The following is an 18,714-nucleotide window of genomic DNA, read 5'->3' as shown; positions in this document are numbered from 1 at the left end:
CCTTTTCTATTGTGTGCACCAAAGCACATGTCACTGTGTGTATTAAGGTACTTGGCTAGGTGTGGCCTATTGGGACCTAGGGAATGGTCAAGTGGATCATGATGTGTTGAGTGCGCCTATTTGACTTGCCTAAAGGTGATATCCCATGTATCCTAAGCATGTGCATGTGCATCGTGCAGCCTCTTCTATTGTGCACACATGTGTTGTCATGTGGTCAATTCATTTAGATACTTAAGTGCAGACTACTTGGATACATTATCATGACATAAGAAGATGAGGTGACACATGAGAAGTAAGGCCTACTAATGCTAATTGAGGTAGCACTAAGTGCTGGCCAAGAGTCAACATGATCCCATAAGTGAAGGTTGTCATGAGTAAACAATGACTCACAAGCTAGAAATGTATAATAAGCAACTACAAGAAAACACATAGATCAATTCGACCACATGGTAGTTAAGAGGGCTAATGCCACCTATGGTCAGGAGGAGAATACACATGGTTGCATGGGAGAAGATGCAAGTGATAATAAGTTGCATAACTGGGTTAGCATGGGACAACAACATCACTTGATGACAATGTCACTATTGCACATACATGAGCTCAATCCATGGATACCAAGGGACGTAACCCACGTTGAATTGGTTGAAAGACTTTTACTAATCTGAATTCTAATAATTTAGGGCATAATAAGGATCCCTTCTTAAATGACAAAGCAACATCTATTAGAACAAACACAACAAAGACCATCTGACTTTTGAATTCATGCAAAATTCAAACCTTGATTAGCTAGCCGCTTCTGTCCTTTACCTATTGTATCATTGTTGTTCTCATTTTTCGGACATGGTGTTGATACTCATGTACCCTCTGGTCTAAATTCACACAACAAGCAAGACTTGGCATGCGATCATCCTCTCTTGTCATCAAAAGGGTAAATCCAATGCCATCTCATTTTTCTTTTCAACATCTCAAGGGTTAAAGGTTTTACAAAATATAGCAACAATCCAAGCAAGGAATGAATAACCATGCATATGCTTTCCAAGAGTGTGTATTTTGTGTTTTACATTTTTGGGTTTTATTTGGGAAATCCTTTTTTCTTCTAAGCATACACAACTAATTATTAATGGCAAGCCAAACGCATCCATAATTTTCAATGGTGCCAACAAGTCCAAGCAAGAAGAGTTGAGTTTTGCATTTTGTATATCTTATGTTTTTTGAATTTCTGTGTTTTTGAGATCCAATCTCATCAATCTCAAATGGATGAACTGGTTCCTCCCAATTGAAACTTCTAAACTAGTCGTATGTATTTTGAAATATGCAAGTCATAAGCACAGATGATAGATATCCCACCAATCCCATCCACACTCAAGTGCACAAGCCTTCTATTTTGACACATGGTAGGAGTATGAGAACCTTTGCAATTTCAGTGTCCTTGGTTCTAGCAATGGAACCAAAATATTAGGCTAAACACACAATAATTGAGACATCTGATGATTTTCATTATTTTAAAAGCTACAACTCCCACTATAAGGGATTATGTGACATACCGACTGCTAAATATAGTCGATAACATTTGGTGATCGTCTAGGGTCTTTCCTAGCTATCTCCATCCACACTCCATTGGAATGTTTGGACCTTGATCAGTGGACCTTGATCAGTCTAGGTGACCCGAGGTCCACCTCGCAGGGGAACGTCCTGCCTCATCCCACGAGGATCATCGGCCTGAGTGTTTCCTGCTGACCTAACAGTCTCCTATCTTTAGCTAGCTCACATTCAGCGGTGTCTTTCGAGGGGCTTCTCATTTGAATGAAGAGGGGACATTCCCTTGGTTCATGGAGTGCAATGCTTTTTTCTAGTAACAGGCTTGGGTTCGTGGAACCCTAACACGTTCTAGCACATCTACTGCACCTTTCCCCTAAGATAATGATCAGCTCGGGTTCTAAGACTTTGACCCTAGGGCAAGTCATCGTGTCAGCTCTTATCCTATTTTTCCCTTTTAGGAAAGCACCTGACTCATCGGGTCCACCCTGCCATTGAATGCCTTTCGTCGGGAAAAGTTGCTCGCCCGCTTCCCTTAAAACCACGTTTTCTTTAGTTATCTAAACAGAGCATACTACTACGCTATTGAATACATAAAAGTGGCTTCATTAATTACCCTTTTAGCACAGGATTCGTTTCACGTCTTTGTTAATTCACGACATGAAAATAGTGAAACCAGCCATTTCAAAACATTGAATAAAAGCATATTTATATATTTTCAGTTCTGCCCTCAAAACTAGAGGTGCGTTTGCCCTCAAAAACTAGAGAAGTGTTTCTAGACTGCATCTCCAGGCTCCAATGCAAAACCACATTGATAACAAAATTGATTTCTTCTCCACTACATATTCTAGGAATAAGTTCCAACCAGAGCCCCTCATGGCTATGAGTCGCCATAGGAGGGGAACCTTTTGTACTGGGCAAGTTCGTCCGAAGTATTGGTCAGACGCTCTAGGCAGACCAAAAAATATATCCAGCTCGTTCGAGCTTCAACAGTTGACCCCAGGGAAAAGTCAACCACCAAAGCGCCCTTAATTTGGGCAAGAATATTTCCTTCCATTAGTGAAGAAATCGCAATCACATCCACATTTTGAAAATCAGAAACTATCAACCATCTAGTCCTTTGCAATCAATATTTCTTGAGCAATTAATGATACTAAAAATAGTAATTTATAAAGCCAATTATAACTTTATCGAATATATTTTTCAATGACTTTGATTTTGATGGCCAATAATTTCTAAGGATTTCCATTCCATACTTCTTTCTTTTTGCGGCTATTGAATTTTCCACAGGAAGACTTTGCTTGATTTGTTTTACCAATTTTCAAAATTTTTAAAATTATGGCAACCAATTCTTTTCTTTCTTCAATTACCTTCTTTTCTATGATATTTTTTTCTAAGTTGACTAAATCAATCATTTTATATACTTCCATATTTATTTGTTTTGTCACCCAAGAGTTAAAAAATCCATTTCTAAGTAATAATCTATATTTTGTATGTAGTCTAGGATAGTTTATGATTATGAAAGTCTTTCCATGGCCAAATCAATAGACACTATTCTTATTTAAAGGAGTTTTAAATTCTATTAACAATTATCATTATCATAGAAATAAGTCTTATATGTTTAAACATTCATATAAATTGTTAATTTTTTGTCAAGAGAATAACCCAAATTTCAATTATGCATCTAAATAATTATTATTATAACTATACTTAATTTTTAGAGATAGACTTAACTAATTTATTCTTAGTTAATATTTCATATTTCTAAGGATTCCACTAATGTCATCTTATAAAAATTTATGATTAGCTCAATCATGGAAAGAATTCTAAAATTATATATATATTTCTTTAATATTAATTCTAATATTCTAATAATGTTAGTTTTCTAATAGATTACCTTGGATAAGCCTTAAACTAGATATGATGCTAAACAAGATTTTGACTTAACATTTTATGTAAAATTTCCTAGAGTATAATAGTTAACATAACATTCTAAGTTAGAAAATGTTCAAGCATACTTGTTTATATAACTAATTTTCTAATTATTCCCAATTATTAGAATCTAATCTAACTTTAACTATAATTATCACTATTTTTTTTCTAAAAAAGAATTATCATTTGATAAAGAAATATCACCAAATGCTAATATTTAAAATTAATTTTATTATTAATTTATTGAGCTTTTTTACTTTAAAGTAATAATCTAATTCATACTTTCAAGAATAAAATGACTTTTATTATTTTTTAAAAATAAAATAGCATTTTCTTAATTTATTTTAGAACTTGGTTTTGGCTAGGATATTTGTAGCCAGTCCCACATTAAGTGACGATGTTGGCGACGTAGCCACATTTGGGGGTGATGCCAGACCTCGTCTTCTTGGCGACATGATGATGATATTTTTGGATTTTAGAGAAAGAAGAAAATTAAGAGAAGATTTTGACAGCGTAAGGGTGTCATTGTCGCTTCTTTGATCACCCTTCTTCACAACAGAGTTTGTTTAGCTCCACACTCATGCTCTTATAATGGAGGAGAGGGGTCTTATTTATAGGAGAAGGGGGGTGTGGAATGTTTCCTACATAAGCGGCATCTCAGGTGTCACATGGTGGCACCATGAAAATGATGGGTGATGGGGTGATTAATTGGGTGTTAGCTTGTTAAAATTTTCTAAATTCTTTTTAACATGAATATGCCATGTGTAAGATATTTCTAGTGAGATGGCACTTTGAGTTTTTTCAAAAAAATCACACTTTTTTATTTTAAGAGAAAATTCGAAAGAGAGTATGAGGTGTCCTGATGAGGTTGGAAGTCGTAAAAAATATCACAATTTTTTATGAAAATTGGGAAAATTAGAGGAGGAGTACTAATGTAGCAACTTAGGAATTTTCAATCAATAAAAAAGAATATAGTTTTTGAACTTTTCATGAAAAATTAGGATAAGAGAAATGAGGTGTCTTGTAGAGGTTTAAAAGTACTAGGATTTTTCTTTAAAAATTTATATGATAGTTGGCAAAATAGGGGAATGAGTACTTATGTGGCAAGAGATGGGAGGAAAAGTACACACTCTTTCTAATCATTGCTTATCTCTCTCTCATCATGTATCATTCTCTTGTAAAGTCCTACTTACAATTGAACTCTTTCTCTCTTTTAGTTAACTACTCTTTGGCTTTTAGTTAGAATTAGACTAACTTGATGATTTTTATTTTCTTTCCATTTTTCCTTGTCATGCGTGCATAATTTCTTACGTCTTTTGTCGCTGACTAAGGTGGATTTTTCATGATAAGGAATGATGCACATACACTATTGAAAATAATTAGTCCGTGTTTACAAAAACTATTCTTTTTACACGTGTTCACGTGCTTTTAAGTAAATGCACAACTATACATCAAGAGTGAGTTCACAAGCGTAAATTATGTCTTTATTTATGAAATGTGCATACACATGTTCACGTGTGTAGGTGTGCACATATGCCTAAGGAGGAGTTCACATGGATAACTTATCCCCACCGATTCGGTACTTTTAAGGCTTACGTCCTTTGGCTAGTGGGAGGGGGGGGGGGGGTTCATGCAAGGATCAACAATTTTACTTGTTTATATGATGAAGGCAATTTCCATGGGAGATTTTTTAAATTTTTTGTGTGTACATTTTGTGTTGTTAAGGCGGTTTGTTACAGATTAACAATAACAACGCTAATTATTGATATTGTTTTCCAATGTCACGAATGACATCACTATTAGCATCGCAATATGCTAATAGCAATACTAATAGCAACATCATACTATGGGGGGAAGCCAAGATACTTGGGACATTTTTACTATGACAGTTTTGAGAGAGAGAGAGAGAGAGAGAGAGAGAGAGAGAGAGAGAGAGAGAGAGAGAGAGAGAGAGGGAGGGAGGGAGGGAGGGAGGGACATGGATAGGGATAGGGTTGAAGGATAAGGAGAGAGTGAGAGTGAGAGTGAGAGTGAGAGTGAGAGAATGAGAGAAAGATAGCGAAAGAGAGGGAGAGCTTGAAGAAGGAGCAAACTAAGTGCGCAAAGGAGAAGAAGAAGGAGAGGACCGTAAAGGAGAAGAAGAAGACCGTGAATGAGAGCTTCAAGAGAGCAAGCATGTGTCTTTAAACCTTGAGGTAAGCCTTTTCCTTCTTCCCTTTCTCTTTTCTTTCTACATTGCGTTTATGGGGAGAGGGGAGGGGAGAAAAAGAGAGAGGGGGAGGGAGATGAAAAGGGAGATAGAGAGAGAAAATTTAGAAATTTAGAACATAAAGAGAGGGAGAGCAAAAGAGAAGGAGAGGGGAGGGAGACGAAGAGGAGAGAGAAAAAGGGAGGCCAAAAGAGAGAGAGAGAGGGAAAAAGAAGGCAAGGGGAGGGGAGATGGAGAGGTGAGAGAAAGAGAGAGGGAGAAAGAAACTTAGGAAATTTGGAAAATAGAGAGAGAGATGGAGAGCGAAAGAGGGAGAGAAAGAGGGAGTTGTGCGTACACACACACGCACATAGATAAGGAGAGAAATAGAGAGTTAGGGAGATTAAAAAAAGGAGAGACAAAGAAAAATAAGGGAGTAACAAGGGGAGAAAGAGAAGTAAATATACGCGGAGAGAGAGAGAGAGAGAGAGAGAGAGAGAGAGAGAGAGAGAGAGAGAGAGAGAGAGAGAGAGAGAGAGAGAGAGAGAGAGAGAGAGAGAGAGAGAGTGGGTGTGTGTGTGTGTGTGTGTGTGTGTTAAAGAGTGAGAGTAGGTAGGAGAGAAAGAGAGAATAAGTAAGAGATACATACTTGTGTAATTTGTTGCATGGAAAAATGGAATTTAATGTTAGTACTATTTCTATTTTCTATTCTAATAGCCTTGAATAAAGGTGAGCATCAACATGGCATCATGGATGATCTATTAGATCTATTAAAGATGTAAGAGAGTAAGAAAGTAATAAAAATTTCAATCTTACTTGCATTATAGCCAAAATGAGCAATGATGACAACCTATGTGTTGGAAATTGAGAGACATATCTAAATTAGAGTGTCCCCTTTGTACTTGCACTCAATGCAAGTGGATAATTTGCCAAAAATGTCATTTGTCCCCATCGAGCACCTCTGATGGTATGACGAGTTCCAACTAGAAATCATTCATTAAGAAATCTTATACTACAAGTTAGCAACAAGTAAAGTGTGAGTAACGTCTTGTTTATGTTTACAAATCTATATTGGAGTGTTTCCCCTAGTGCTCCTCCATAGAAGAAGAAATTGGGGACCATCCAAACCATTCTCAAATTTTGGAGTGTGAGATAAAAGTGATGATCAATGCATACTACCCATGGATGCTGAGGCCTTTGACCCATTGAAAGAGGAGGCTCTCATACCATTATATGATGAATGTCAAGTACCTTGCTTAAAGACACTTCTTATGCTCTTGAGCATACAAGAAAAGTACGAATGGAGTGATGCAAGTGTGAGTGAGTTATTCAGACACATAATACATTGATCTTATTATTGTACACAAATGTGTACTAAATTTTTTTATGCTTTTGGGATTTTAAAAAATTTGAAATATCATATATTTCCATCAGAAACACGATGCTTGAGTCTCTCGATGATGCAAGGCAAGTGTTGTGGAAATAGACATGGATAGCATAGGGCGAATATGAGTCCATGGCTACATGTTCAAAGTGTGGTGCAAATAGGTATCAATAGGACCTGCAAGGTCAAATGGTCCCTTAAAAGGTTCTCAAACATTTTTTGCTCATACAATGTGTTTATCACATGCTTTGGATGTCAAGCATAGTAGGCTTGATGGCATGGTATGTGCAAAATAGTTCCACAAATGATATCAAACATATACAAATAGACCTATAGGCATATGAACATATCAATTCAACGTTTTTGGACTTTGCAAAATACATAAGGAATCTTGGGCTTGGTCTTGCTATGGATGGCATGAATCCATTTGGATTGCACTCAACCTCTTCTAGTATATGGTTGATAGTCCTTGTTAACTACAACATTTTGCCATGGCTTACTTGTGCCTAGATCCTATAAGATCAAGAATATGAATGCCTATCTCCATCCATTGATTGATAAGCTTAAGATGTTGATGTTGTATGGGAGGGAATTATAGAAGACATAAGCAAGTATTTTGAGAGGCAATTTGCTAATATAAGGGTCATTGTTATGTGCATCATGCATGCATGACTTTCTAGCCTTAGAAGTGTGCTCAAGTAAGTGAGTCATCATTATTAGTGCTTTCTCCAATATACGCTTTCATGATTATGTTGATTATATACAATGGTTCTTGCAAGGCAACTCACTTCAAGTTGCCATGCATGTCTTGTGTGTGGGGCCGAGGTGGGCTCTCAAAGGTCACTGACAAAATGAGGAAAATAGTTTATTAAGTGCATGCAACATTCTTACTAGAGATCATGATCTGAGAGAAGGATTTCTTGGGTGATCTCCTATAAGGATGAATACACGAAGCTGGTATGAGTGGAAGATGGTCCATGAATAATTGCTTCCAAGTGGAATGCCATGGTTCTCAATTTTCTATGAGTTACCATATTAGACTCATATGCAGATCAATCATTTTTTAGATCCCATGCACATTTTCAAGAATGTTGGTAGCTTATTGTGGGACCATATAATCACAAAAAAGAGACACACTCTAGGGGCAAGTATGGACTTGAAAGAGATAGGTAAGTTGGAGGTGTATTGGCCACAAATAGACTCAAATGATCATATACAACTACCTCATGCTCCTTGGGTTCTATCCACCAAAGACAAGCACAAGGTAAAACAAATAATTAAGTCTATTCGCATGCTAATGAGCTTACCAAGGATGACCAACTAATAGGTGTTGGGGGTTAAAGGCTACATGTGCCTAGCCACCTACATTTATTGTATATATATCCACACACCTATATAGTACAAGTGGTAGGCGCCCATCGCTATCACTTTTATTTATTCTTTTAGTGAAAAATAGAATAAGGGAAGGTAGGACACAGATTGTGACTATTGGAGTTTCCACACACTGGTCCCTCTTCTTCTTACTTGAACCTCTATAGCTTTTGTACTCTTCTTTCTTTTGCTTGTGCTTTCACTTCTGCTCACCTTTTAATTAGTATCAAAGTGGGCATTGAAGGAGCTTCATCTTCATTTGCTTCAGCCCAAATTCAAAGATTTAGCTCAAGGGGATCCAAGGGCTTCATTGAGCCTTGATTGAGGTGCAGTAGTAGCCAATAGGAGCAGCAAACTCATCAACAACATCAGCATGATTTGTGCCATGTTTTCGGTTCTCTATTCATGGTTGTATACAATCTTCTATAGAGCTTACTTGAGCTCACCCTCACTTGGCATTCATTAACAAATTCTCTAGTATTGGTACTTGCTCTTGAACATCATTTTGGAGCTCCCCAAGCCTTTTCCTATTGTTATTTATAAAAACCTACTATATATAAGTCTAGGACAATTTTCCTTCAATGTTTGGAGCTATTTATGCTTCTATTGGTACTCATATGCTCATGTATTATTGCCTAGATTCTTGAAGGATATATTGAAGTGCTTCTTTAGGTTTTTTGAGCTTACTTAGCTTAGTTTTAATAGGGTATTCACTACTGTAATAGTATGGACATCAAGCTTTTACTAAGAAGGTTTTATGCCTATTGTGCCTACTAGTCTTTCAAGTATAGGACATATCTACCATGATGTCTAGCATTGATGTATGCATCCAAATATGCTTATGATATACTTTGGCACTTACATTTGAGCTACATTTGATATATTTGGGATTCAATCAATTGTTTTGGGATTTCTACTTACTCATTTATGGATATTGAAGCTTCATTAGATACTCACACTCCCAGGTGTATCTATGATGCGCTTGGGATTCTTGGATGCTCTGATGTATATGACTTGAGCTTTGCTTACTCACTTTACATTTTGGATTTTGCTTCTAGTGAAAGATACTTGTACTTACTTGGCAGAGCTTAGTTCTTTGAGACAATGGGACTCTTGATTCATGTATATGCTCTCTTGTATGCTATTGGATGCAATTACTTCTGCTTGTGGGCTAATTTGATTCTTATGCTTTGGACACTAGCACTTGCCTTTGTCAATGATGTATACATGCACATTGGTTATGTATTGAGCATCATTGCTCTTTGCTTAGTTAGTTGTACATTTGGCAGATCTCAACACTTGCTCTTGAGATCTTCTACATGTAGGATGTATATGCTTATGGGATATATGGTTTACTAACACTTTGAGCTCGTAATAGAATTTGGTACTAGTGGTCTATGCTCATTCACTACTAGTTATAATCTTTATATATTAGTTGCTACCTAGATATCCTTTGCAATGGAAGCTTGTTTTCTTGTCTATTTTCCCATAATTATACCAATATACACTATTGCATTTATTATAGCTGTGCTATAATTATAGTTCTTAGCATTCTTTTAGAGAGTAGACGATTTGTTTGGGTACTCTCTTGATTGCATTTTATGGACATCTATACCCTCATTTGTTCTTTCCCTTTTGCCCATCCTTTTGGATCACTTTTGGGGTTGTTTTGCTATAATTACACCAGCCCATACTCTCATTGTTTGTAGACATTTGTAGCCATTATGGCAGGTACATCAGTTGAGAGTGCTATTTTCAACATTGAAAAGCTTGATGGCAATACCCTCCAATATTGGAAGACACAAATATGGTAAGTCTTGGTGTAAAAGAGATAGGTTAAACCATTAAAGTTAGAGGACGTAAAGGCTAAGCTTTATGATGTAGAGGTTTGGGCAAAAATTGATGAGCTATGCAAATCCACTATCGTTCTATCATTATCAAAGTAGGTGTGTCTCAATGTCATTAATACTAAGGGTTGTGCTTATGCATCATGGAAAAGGATTTGTGATCTTTATGATAAGTAGGGCCCTACATCTCAGTTATATTAGCTGAACAAGCTTGTGGACCTTCCCATAAAGGAGGATATACCTATGTCTACTCATTTAAATGATTTCCACTCCATTTTCAGCCATCTTAAGGTGCCTTTACCCCCAACACTCGTAGCTATTGAGCCTCATGATAATCAAGCATAGAGTTAGGACAATGAGAGGTGCCAAGAGCTCAGAGTCAAAATCCACTTGGTTCACCATCTTGAATAGGAGATCAACCTCCATGATGTATTATGGGTCCATCCACAAGATGGAGAGGTAGCCCCTCATGTTGATTGAACTTGCCATCACCATAGGGGCAACATTAGGTAGAGACCCTACCCTTACAATAACATTAATTTGGTGAGAAAGTGATGTGGTCTACAATGGTATGAACAACATTACTCTCATCATGATGGCTTTCATGAATCCCAAGAAGATTTAGTTATCCATGGCAGCACCCTACTCGATGATAACTTCTTATTAGTGGTGGAGGCAAAGCATTGTACTTTTATTATTTCCTATTGTTTGATGATGATTACTAGATAAAATTGAAATCCATGTTATGTATTTGTTTATATTTCTAATTGAAATAATGAGTAGTGAACTATCGTTAAGGTCTTCCAATCACTATACTAAATGGAGCCCTAGATTTCTAAATTTGATGTAGGCTATGAGAATGCTATGATAATGACATTTTATGATTTCAGATATGCTTATTTACCAAAAATAAATTTTTTGAAAAAACAAAAATGACTTTTTAATTTCCAAATATTTTCCCTCTCTAAGATTTCTTAGAAGGTATTTTCAGGACCTCAAAACTCCCCTAATGTAACACATGTAAAAAAACAACAACACTTTAAAGCAACAATACTAACATACATAGCCAATTTCCTGAACCATCCATAAGAGAAAGAAAAAAAAAGTTGAACCAATTTCTTGAACCATCCATAAGAGAAAGTAAAAATTTTCCTATACATAAGGAATGCTAGGTCACTTATCACTTAAAGTTGCAACAAAGCAAAGTATATCCCTCATGGTAATTCAACCAAAGAAGAATGATATTATGCATGTAGAGAACATTAGGCCACTTCATAAAAACTCCACGTGATGTGCAAAGTTGCTAAAAATACATATCATGAGGAAAGAAAATTTCTCTCATGCAAATTGAGGGGGTTTAGATGAGTATGGAGCATTAATTAGTGCTTAAGAGGACAATGAGTCAAACATTTTGCAAGGAAAATATGTATATTCAGGACTGTGGACCTATTATGTTAGGGATTAGGAGTCTTTTGGGAAGTAAATATAGGCTCTCTCTCTCTCTCTCTCTCTCTCTCTCTCTCTCTCTATGTATGTATACTATGTCACACTTTGATATTTAGGGAGGATCATCATTGTACATGGTTATATCTCATAGTCCAACTTTGGCCTCAATAGATGTTAATATATCATTGTTTCTTTTGCTCTCATGAGGAGAAAGTGGCCTAAAGACCTAAGGGCTTAATAAGAGTAGGGGTTTTGGAGGTTTGGAGTAAAGCAATAAATAAGAGAGTTAGGCTTAAGGGCATGAGAGATTATGATGTTCAAAGGAAATCAAGGGTTTGGGACAAGGGTTAAGGTCTCTCCCTTTTTGTGGGAGAGAGGCAAGAGGAAGACTCAAGTTTGTAAGGAAGGTTGGTGTTTTGGGGGCAAGGAGTTTAGGATTTTGAGAGTGTCACAAACTCCCAAGTTAGGAGATTGATGGAACTTAGAAATGAGTAATTATCGTGAGTGAGGCAAGCACACCACCAACACACACACACACACACACTCTCTCTCTCTCTCTCTCTCTCGCTCTCTCTCTCTCTCTCTCTCTCTCTCTCTCTCTCTCTCTCTCTCTCTCTCTCTCTCTCTCTACCCTAAACAGTGTGGTGGGTAGGATTAGGATTTGGGGTGTTCTAATAGCAACATTAGCCTAAGATACATAGGAAAATTAAGGTAATTTTATTCAAACATAACTATGTGAGTATTCAAACCAATCAAATACTTGTGCACCCTAATAAATATGAGAGCCTCATACCTCCTAGGGTACTACCCTCAATGATATTTTCTTGTGTTCACATGGCATATGGTTACACATAACTATGCTAATAGCTAACTTTTGCTAGTCTCCCTCCATATCCTCATTTCCTTATTCCTTTCTCCTTCTTCTTGCTAGTTTCTTCCTCGTTCTTCTTTTTTTCCAAGTTCATATAGTTTTTTGATATTGACATTTAAATCACATCCTTAGCTATAGATCAATCATCCAATAATCTTTACATTTTTTGTAAAAGCTCTCTTACTATCTTTATATTTAGCCACAATATGAGTATGAACCAATCATAAAAAATGCAAAACTCAACATTGTTTTAGAGTCTATGAAGCATGTGTGGAGATTTGAAGGAAAAAAACTTTATATTTTCTTGAATGGAAGGTTATATCCTAAAGCTCCCATAAACAATGGCACATCTCCTTTCTACAAAAACTCTTCATTGATGAGTTGTATTGGTGATGGTTATAATTGTTTTTAAGGATATAACTCAATCTTGCTGTAGAGAAAGATGTTTTGAGATTGAAAAATCACTTATTAACAAAACATAGAGATGAGTTGTTGCATGGTGAAGGCAAGTTAACCTAGTATAGATTTTGTGTTTATTAGCATTAACATATTAAGAAAATAGGCAAACAATCAAATTTTATAAATCAAATCATAATGTTTTGCAAATTATGCATTAAGATTCCTTGTTTCAAGAGTTGCACAATGATATGTAACAAGTTTGCATTCTAGATAATATTTAGATCCATCTAATTCACATGCCAAATTTGTGGTTCATGGATATACTCTTTGATAAGGGTTAACCTAATTTCAATGAGATTCCACATGATAATAAGAGTTGTCTTGGAAGCACTGGTTACTTGAATTAGCGTAATGTACATAGTTATTGATTGTGAGATTCTCTATATACCTAGTATAATCATCCCTATTAACTTGAAGCTTGTCAATGAGATCATCTAGAAGCTCTTGAAGGTTAAAAGAAATATTCAACCTTACCTTAATATAGTTGAACTTAGATAAATTCCCTACTTTGTTAACAAAATATCCATTCACTTGATTTTCAAGATATTTTGAGATTGAGCTCCTCATTATTAAAGCTTTCACATGGTAATAAGAATTAACTTGGGAGCACTGGTTGCTTGAACTAGTATAATATATATAACTATCAATTGTAAGGCTCTATAATATATAATATAATCTTTCATATAACTTGAAGCATGTCACAATAAGATCCTCCATAAGCTCTTGAAGGTTGAAAGGAACATTCAACATTGCCTTGATATTCTTGAACTTAGATTAATTTATTTCTTTGTGAAGAAAGTCAAAAAGCATATAATTACTTATCTCCTCAATCGATTCATTCCTTTAGAGTATAGCCTCATTTTTGTCAATTTTTATCACTAATATTTACATGTGCTTTATCTCTACCCAAAACAAAGGCCCATACAAAAGTAAGATTATTGTAAGAAACACAAATGTCTTGTAGATAAACTTGAGGCCCGCCGGGGGAGGGGGTGGGGGTCACTATGTATAAATCCTTTATATCATGTGCATTCGTGGCATGTTTTATATAACTTTATGTAACATTTTTTGAGATATTTCCTTCCATGAATTTTTACCGTAATTTATAAACCCATTGCGGACTTCATCAGGGAGGTGTTAGAGGACAAGTTTGTTGCGCTTATTAAGATCTCAACTCATGAGAATCCTATAGATTTGCTCATTAAAAGTCTCTCAGCGGAACATTTTGCCATACTTAGGAAGATGATGGGCATAGGATGAGATGATGTCCATTCCTCGTCTTATTGTACTTTATATACATTTATACTTTGTCACTTTTTTCTTGTTCTCTCCTCACTCAAGGCACTTTTGCCTTTAAGTGGGAAGTTGTTTTTGGGGTAAAAGTGCATGTGTCTATGTTGCCCTATATTTACTATACACATCATGATCACACACTTGTATATTATAGGTGGTGTGTGCCCATCACTGTTACTTTATTCTTTATTCTTTATTCTTTTAGTGACTATTGAATAAGGGAAGGAATGACACACATTGTGATTGTTGGAGTTCCCACATCTTGTCTCTCTCTCTCTTGCTCCATCCACCATCACTCACATCTCTCTTGCTTCTACTTGCTCATGCTTTTACTTGGGCTTCGCTCTTTAGATGTTGCTAAAATATTTCAGTGTAAGTAGTCATGGTATCACATTCTTTCCAAGAGAAGTTAGCATGATTTCACCTTGCATGGAGATGGTACTGAGGTGGAATGAAGGATTCTTTTCTAAAGTGGTGGAGGAAGTGATCAACATGGGCCGAAGGCTTGGGGAGTGGTGGAGCACAAAAATCGAAACACATCCAACGCTATGGGGGAAAGAAGCACATGACTACTAGGAAGACAAGGTCATGGAGGTGCCTAGGACTATCAAAGGGTACGAATCACAACCGAAATGGAGGAGGAGAATCTAGGATGGGAATGTAGACATATGGATGTCATTTTGTAGCACCCTACCCCATGAAAGAAACAACCCAATGTACATGCCATATCCAAGAAGGGTAGGAGTGGACTTCAATCTTGACATCCATGGTCGCTACGACTTCCCTAAAATCTACAACATAAACGCTACTATGTCAGAGGCAACTCTTATATCTTTGAAACTGACTTAGAACCCTCAATCACCCACTTCCTTGACAAATTTTCCTCCTGCCTTGATCTTTCCTTTATCACAACTTGTAATTACCTTAGGCTACTTAGGGTGTTTCTCAAGCAACTGCCTACTTATCATGAATGCTACCTTTCACCCCTATTTTTTGATCTAAATGTTGGCATAGATAGCTGCACCATGGCTAGGTTAATGATGCAAGTTGCCCTCTTTCCATCCTTTTGCATGGCCTTATTAGAGGACATTAATGATAGCCAATTCACTAGGTGTAGTCATCCATTTTTGTCCACAACTCCTCTTAACTTGTTATTATGCAAGGACTCATATGTAGCACTAATTGCAATTGTGTTTGGTAGATAGATGGTAGGGAACTAATGTGCTTTCTATTACAGTGAGTAGATTATTAGACCAAGTCACATAGATCAATTATTTAGAGTAGAATACAACTTAACCTATAAGAATTAATTATTTTTGGGTGCTTTACTAGTGCGAAATTATTGTATTTATGCATTCTTTAGTATAGAGATACAGTATGTACACACATACATGTAAAAACATGGATCTAGAATATGGCTTGAGGCGGAAGCTATGGAGGTTGGAAGAGAAAGAGTGAGTTCATGAAGACACTGACATGACTGACTGTTACACAAGTGAATTAGGTTTCAAGATGGAAGCTTGGACTCATAACCACAATCTTGTGTATAGATTGACAATGGCATAGAGACTTTATTGAATGACAAAAGTACTATGACATTGCATTATAAAAGAGAGCAAGTACAATGCTTTATAGAAACTGGATGGTAGCACTTCTCCTACTATGCTTATGGGATTCTAGTCCTGAGCCCAAACTGCTCCATACAAAGAGGCTAAGTAGGTGTATTGCAAAAATCTCAACAATAATGTATTTGGTTGTAAACTTTGTGAAATGCCTAAAGGGCTAAACTATTATTTTCTAAACCTTACAATAGATGTATTAGATAAGAGATAGAAATTATTAGGACAAATTTGTGATGTTTATGCAAAGAAAGCAAGAAGCCCAAAAAGGATGTCTTTTCATTGTATTTTGAGTATTAAAGGAAAATATAAATAAAAAATTTAAAATTTTATATCCAATGCTTATATCATCATGCACTCTTCTTCTCTCTCCTTGCAATTTGTGAGTTCTCTCAATTTTCTTGCGATTAGGTTATTATATGGTGAAGGACTACAACATTGTATCGAAGCAAGCTAGTTGGTCTACACATCAACATTAAGAAGGGGAACCCATGGATCTATCTAATGGACAATTAGAAAGTACAGTGGTTCATGCTCCAAGAAGTTCTCTTTTACCATTGCCATCCCTTTACTAAGACCTTAACCATTAGCCTTCAACTAAACCACGAGTCTTATAGGAAAACCACCACAAGATGTGGCTTTGGTAGTAGATATGGTTTTTCAAAGGAGTTGAATTAGCTCAATCAGCTACTGTGCTGATAGGGATCAAGATGTGCTAGCAAGATACATTCTAACATGCCCTTCTCTACTACCAAAACTACCAAACTTACTACCTTCTCCATGGGGATGGTTGCCGTTCACCCTACGCTTGTGGAATGATACAAAGGCATCTTCTTTCTTTTTCTTAAGCTTTTCTATTAAAGCTTAAAGCTAGAAATGAAAAGTTTGGGGGGGGGGGGACTATTGTGGAAGGACGGGGGAGGGAACTCTTATAAATAGTTTCCCCTTGAACTTGACAAAGTAGACAACTTTTCAACATTTTGTTCCACCCTTTCCACTAAGGAAGAAATTTATTTTGGGACCCTTTGGCGAACTTAGAATGATTGTTTGCAGTAAGAGGGATTTTCTACCTAAAAGACATTTTTCAACACATTGACATAGACTCCAAAGATATTAAGACTTTCTAACACAAACAAAGTTAATATGGAATCTCCTCTTCTCAAGATATCTCTACTTACCCAAAGTTATGAAAGTTATTTAAGAGCAAAAATAAGGAAATCCTAATGTGCAAGGATAAGGATGATTGCATCACTTGCATCTTAACAGGCATCTTTAAAGTGCAACAAATCAAGAAGGATCGAAAAATCAATTATAAGTGCTTTTTTAAATTTTTTTTTAATGAAAATGGGATGGAAAAACTTTTTTGTCTTAGTTGAGCTAGTTCAATGTCTATGAAGAAGCTTTTTTGAAAAAAGATAAAATCAAGTATATTGCCAACTACTTTTGATAGTAGATAAAGCATCATTTTGGTGGAATATTCTTCGTCATAGTGCCAATTGATTGAAAATGTGAATTGAATTCCATACTTAGTGTGGATGGGTAATGGAAGGTGAACTCGAAGGGCTTGCTCTTGTTCTCCCACTGCTTCCACACCATGAGTTCTAGGTTCCAAGTGACTAGAGAGCATTCTTCTCTTTGCGGAATGGGGGCTTTTGGGGTTGCTAGGGATCCTGCCCTTAGTCTTTGTCATCCTTGCTCTACCAACCTTTTCCTTCATTTCTTGGCCTCCCCTCTTCTTTCAGTCGTTGCATCCTTAGGTTGTACTTCCTGTTGGGCTTTCGGTCTTGGAGAGGGTGGTTGGGGAACATGTTCTAGCAATCTTCGTCATCCTTGCTCTAGCAACCTTTTTCTTCGTTTCCTGGCCTCCTCTCTTCTTTCAATTGTTTCATCCTTAGGTTGTACTTCCTATTGGGCTTCCGGTCTTGGGGAGGGTGGTTGGAAAACCTATTCCTCATCTTGTTGCCTTACTTCAAAGTCTTTCCCCTCTTCTTCTAGCAGCACCTGCTGCTCTTCTCCTGTCATTGGCTCTTGCAATCATCATTCCTCCTTAAATCTTAGATGCTCCACCTCTTGGATTGTTAGCCCTATCCTTAATAGATACTCATGTTGCTCTTGTTGGCTTAGGTTGATTCCCACTCTTTGGGGTTGGACACACACCCCATGCTTTATGGCTCTGTAGGCAATCTCCAGCTTCCTCTTTAGAGTTTCAATGGCCTCCTCTTCTTCTGACTGTGTGACATCCAAGATGGTAGTGAGAAAGGTGCATTATTGGGCTTCCAATCTTGTGTTAGCAGCCTTTGCCCTGCTTTTCACTAATACCCTATCACCTTCTGCATGAGCTAAATGGCTTGCTAGATCTTTTACCCTTACTTTCCTCTAGATCACCCATGCTTCAACCTTATGTTTCATCTCCTTTAGGCTCTCATTGTGCCTTTGGGCTAAGGCCATTATCGTTGGCTCTTAGTCTCTCCATTTTTGGATCACCCTTTCCTTCTCCTCCTCCAAGTGCTTGATCTCTCTTTCCAATTGTCCTTGCTCCTTTATCTCCATTAGCAGTTTGTACCTCATTTCCTCCACCTCTTTTTGATGCTCTTCTCCTACCTAACCCCTTTATGTTTCTCCTGCGGCGAGTTGATCCATGGCTTCTTGAACTCTTCTCATTTGCCCTGCTAGGTCCTCATGCTACACACTATTAATAGCTTGTATTGTCTTTGTAATCCTATTAGTTCTTGTGCTTCTTTTGCAAGCCTTTTTTGCCACTTGTATTT

The sequence above is a fragment of the Lygodium microphyllum genome, chromosome 23 (genome assembly GCF_053477565.2).
Source record: "Lygodium microphyllum isolate KBCC chromosome 23, Lygodium_microphyllum_v1.1.10, whole genome shotgun sequence".
Classification (NCBI taxonomy): Eukaryota; Viridiplantae; Streptophyta; class Polypodiopsida; order Schizaeales; family Lygodiaceae; genus Lygodium; species Lygodium microphyllum.
Note: the sequence above shows the minus strand (reverse complement) of the source record.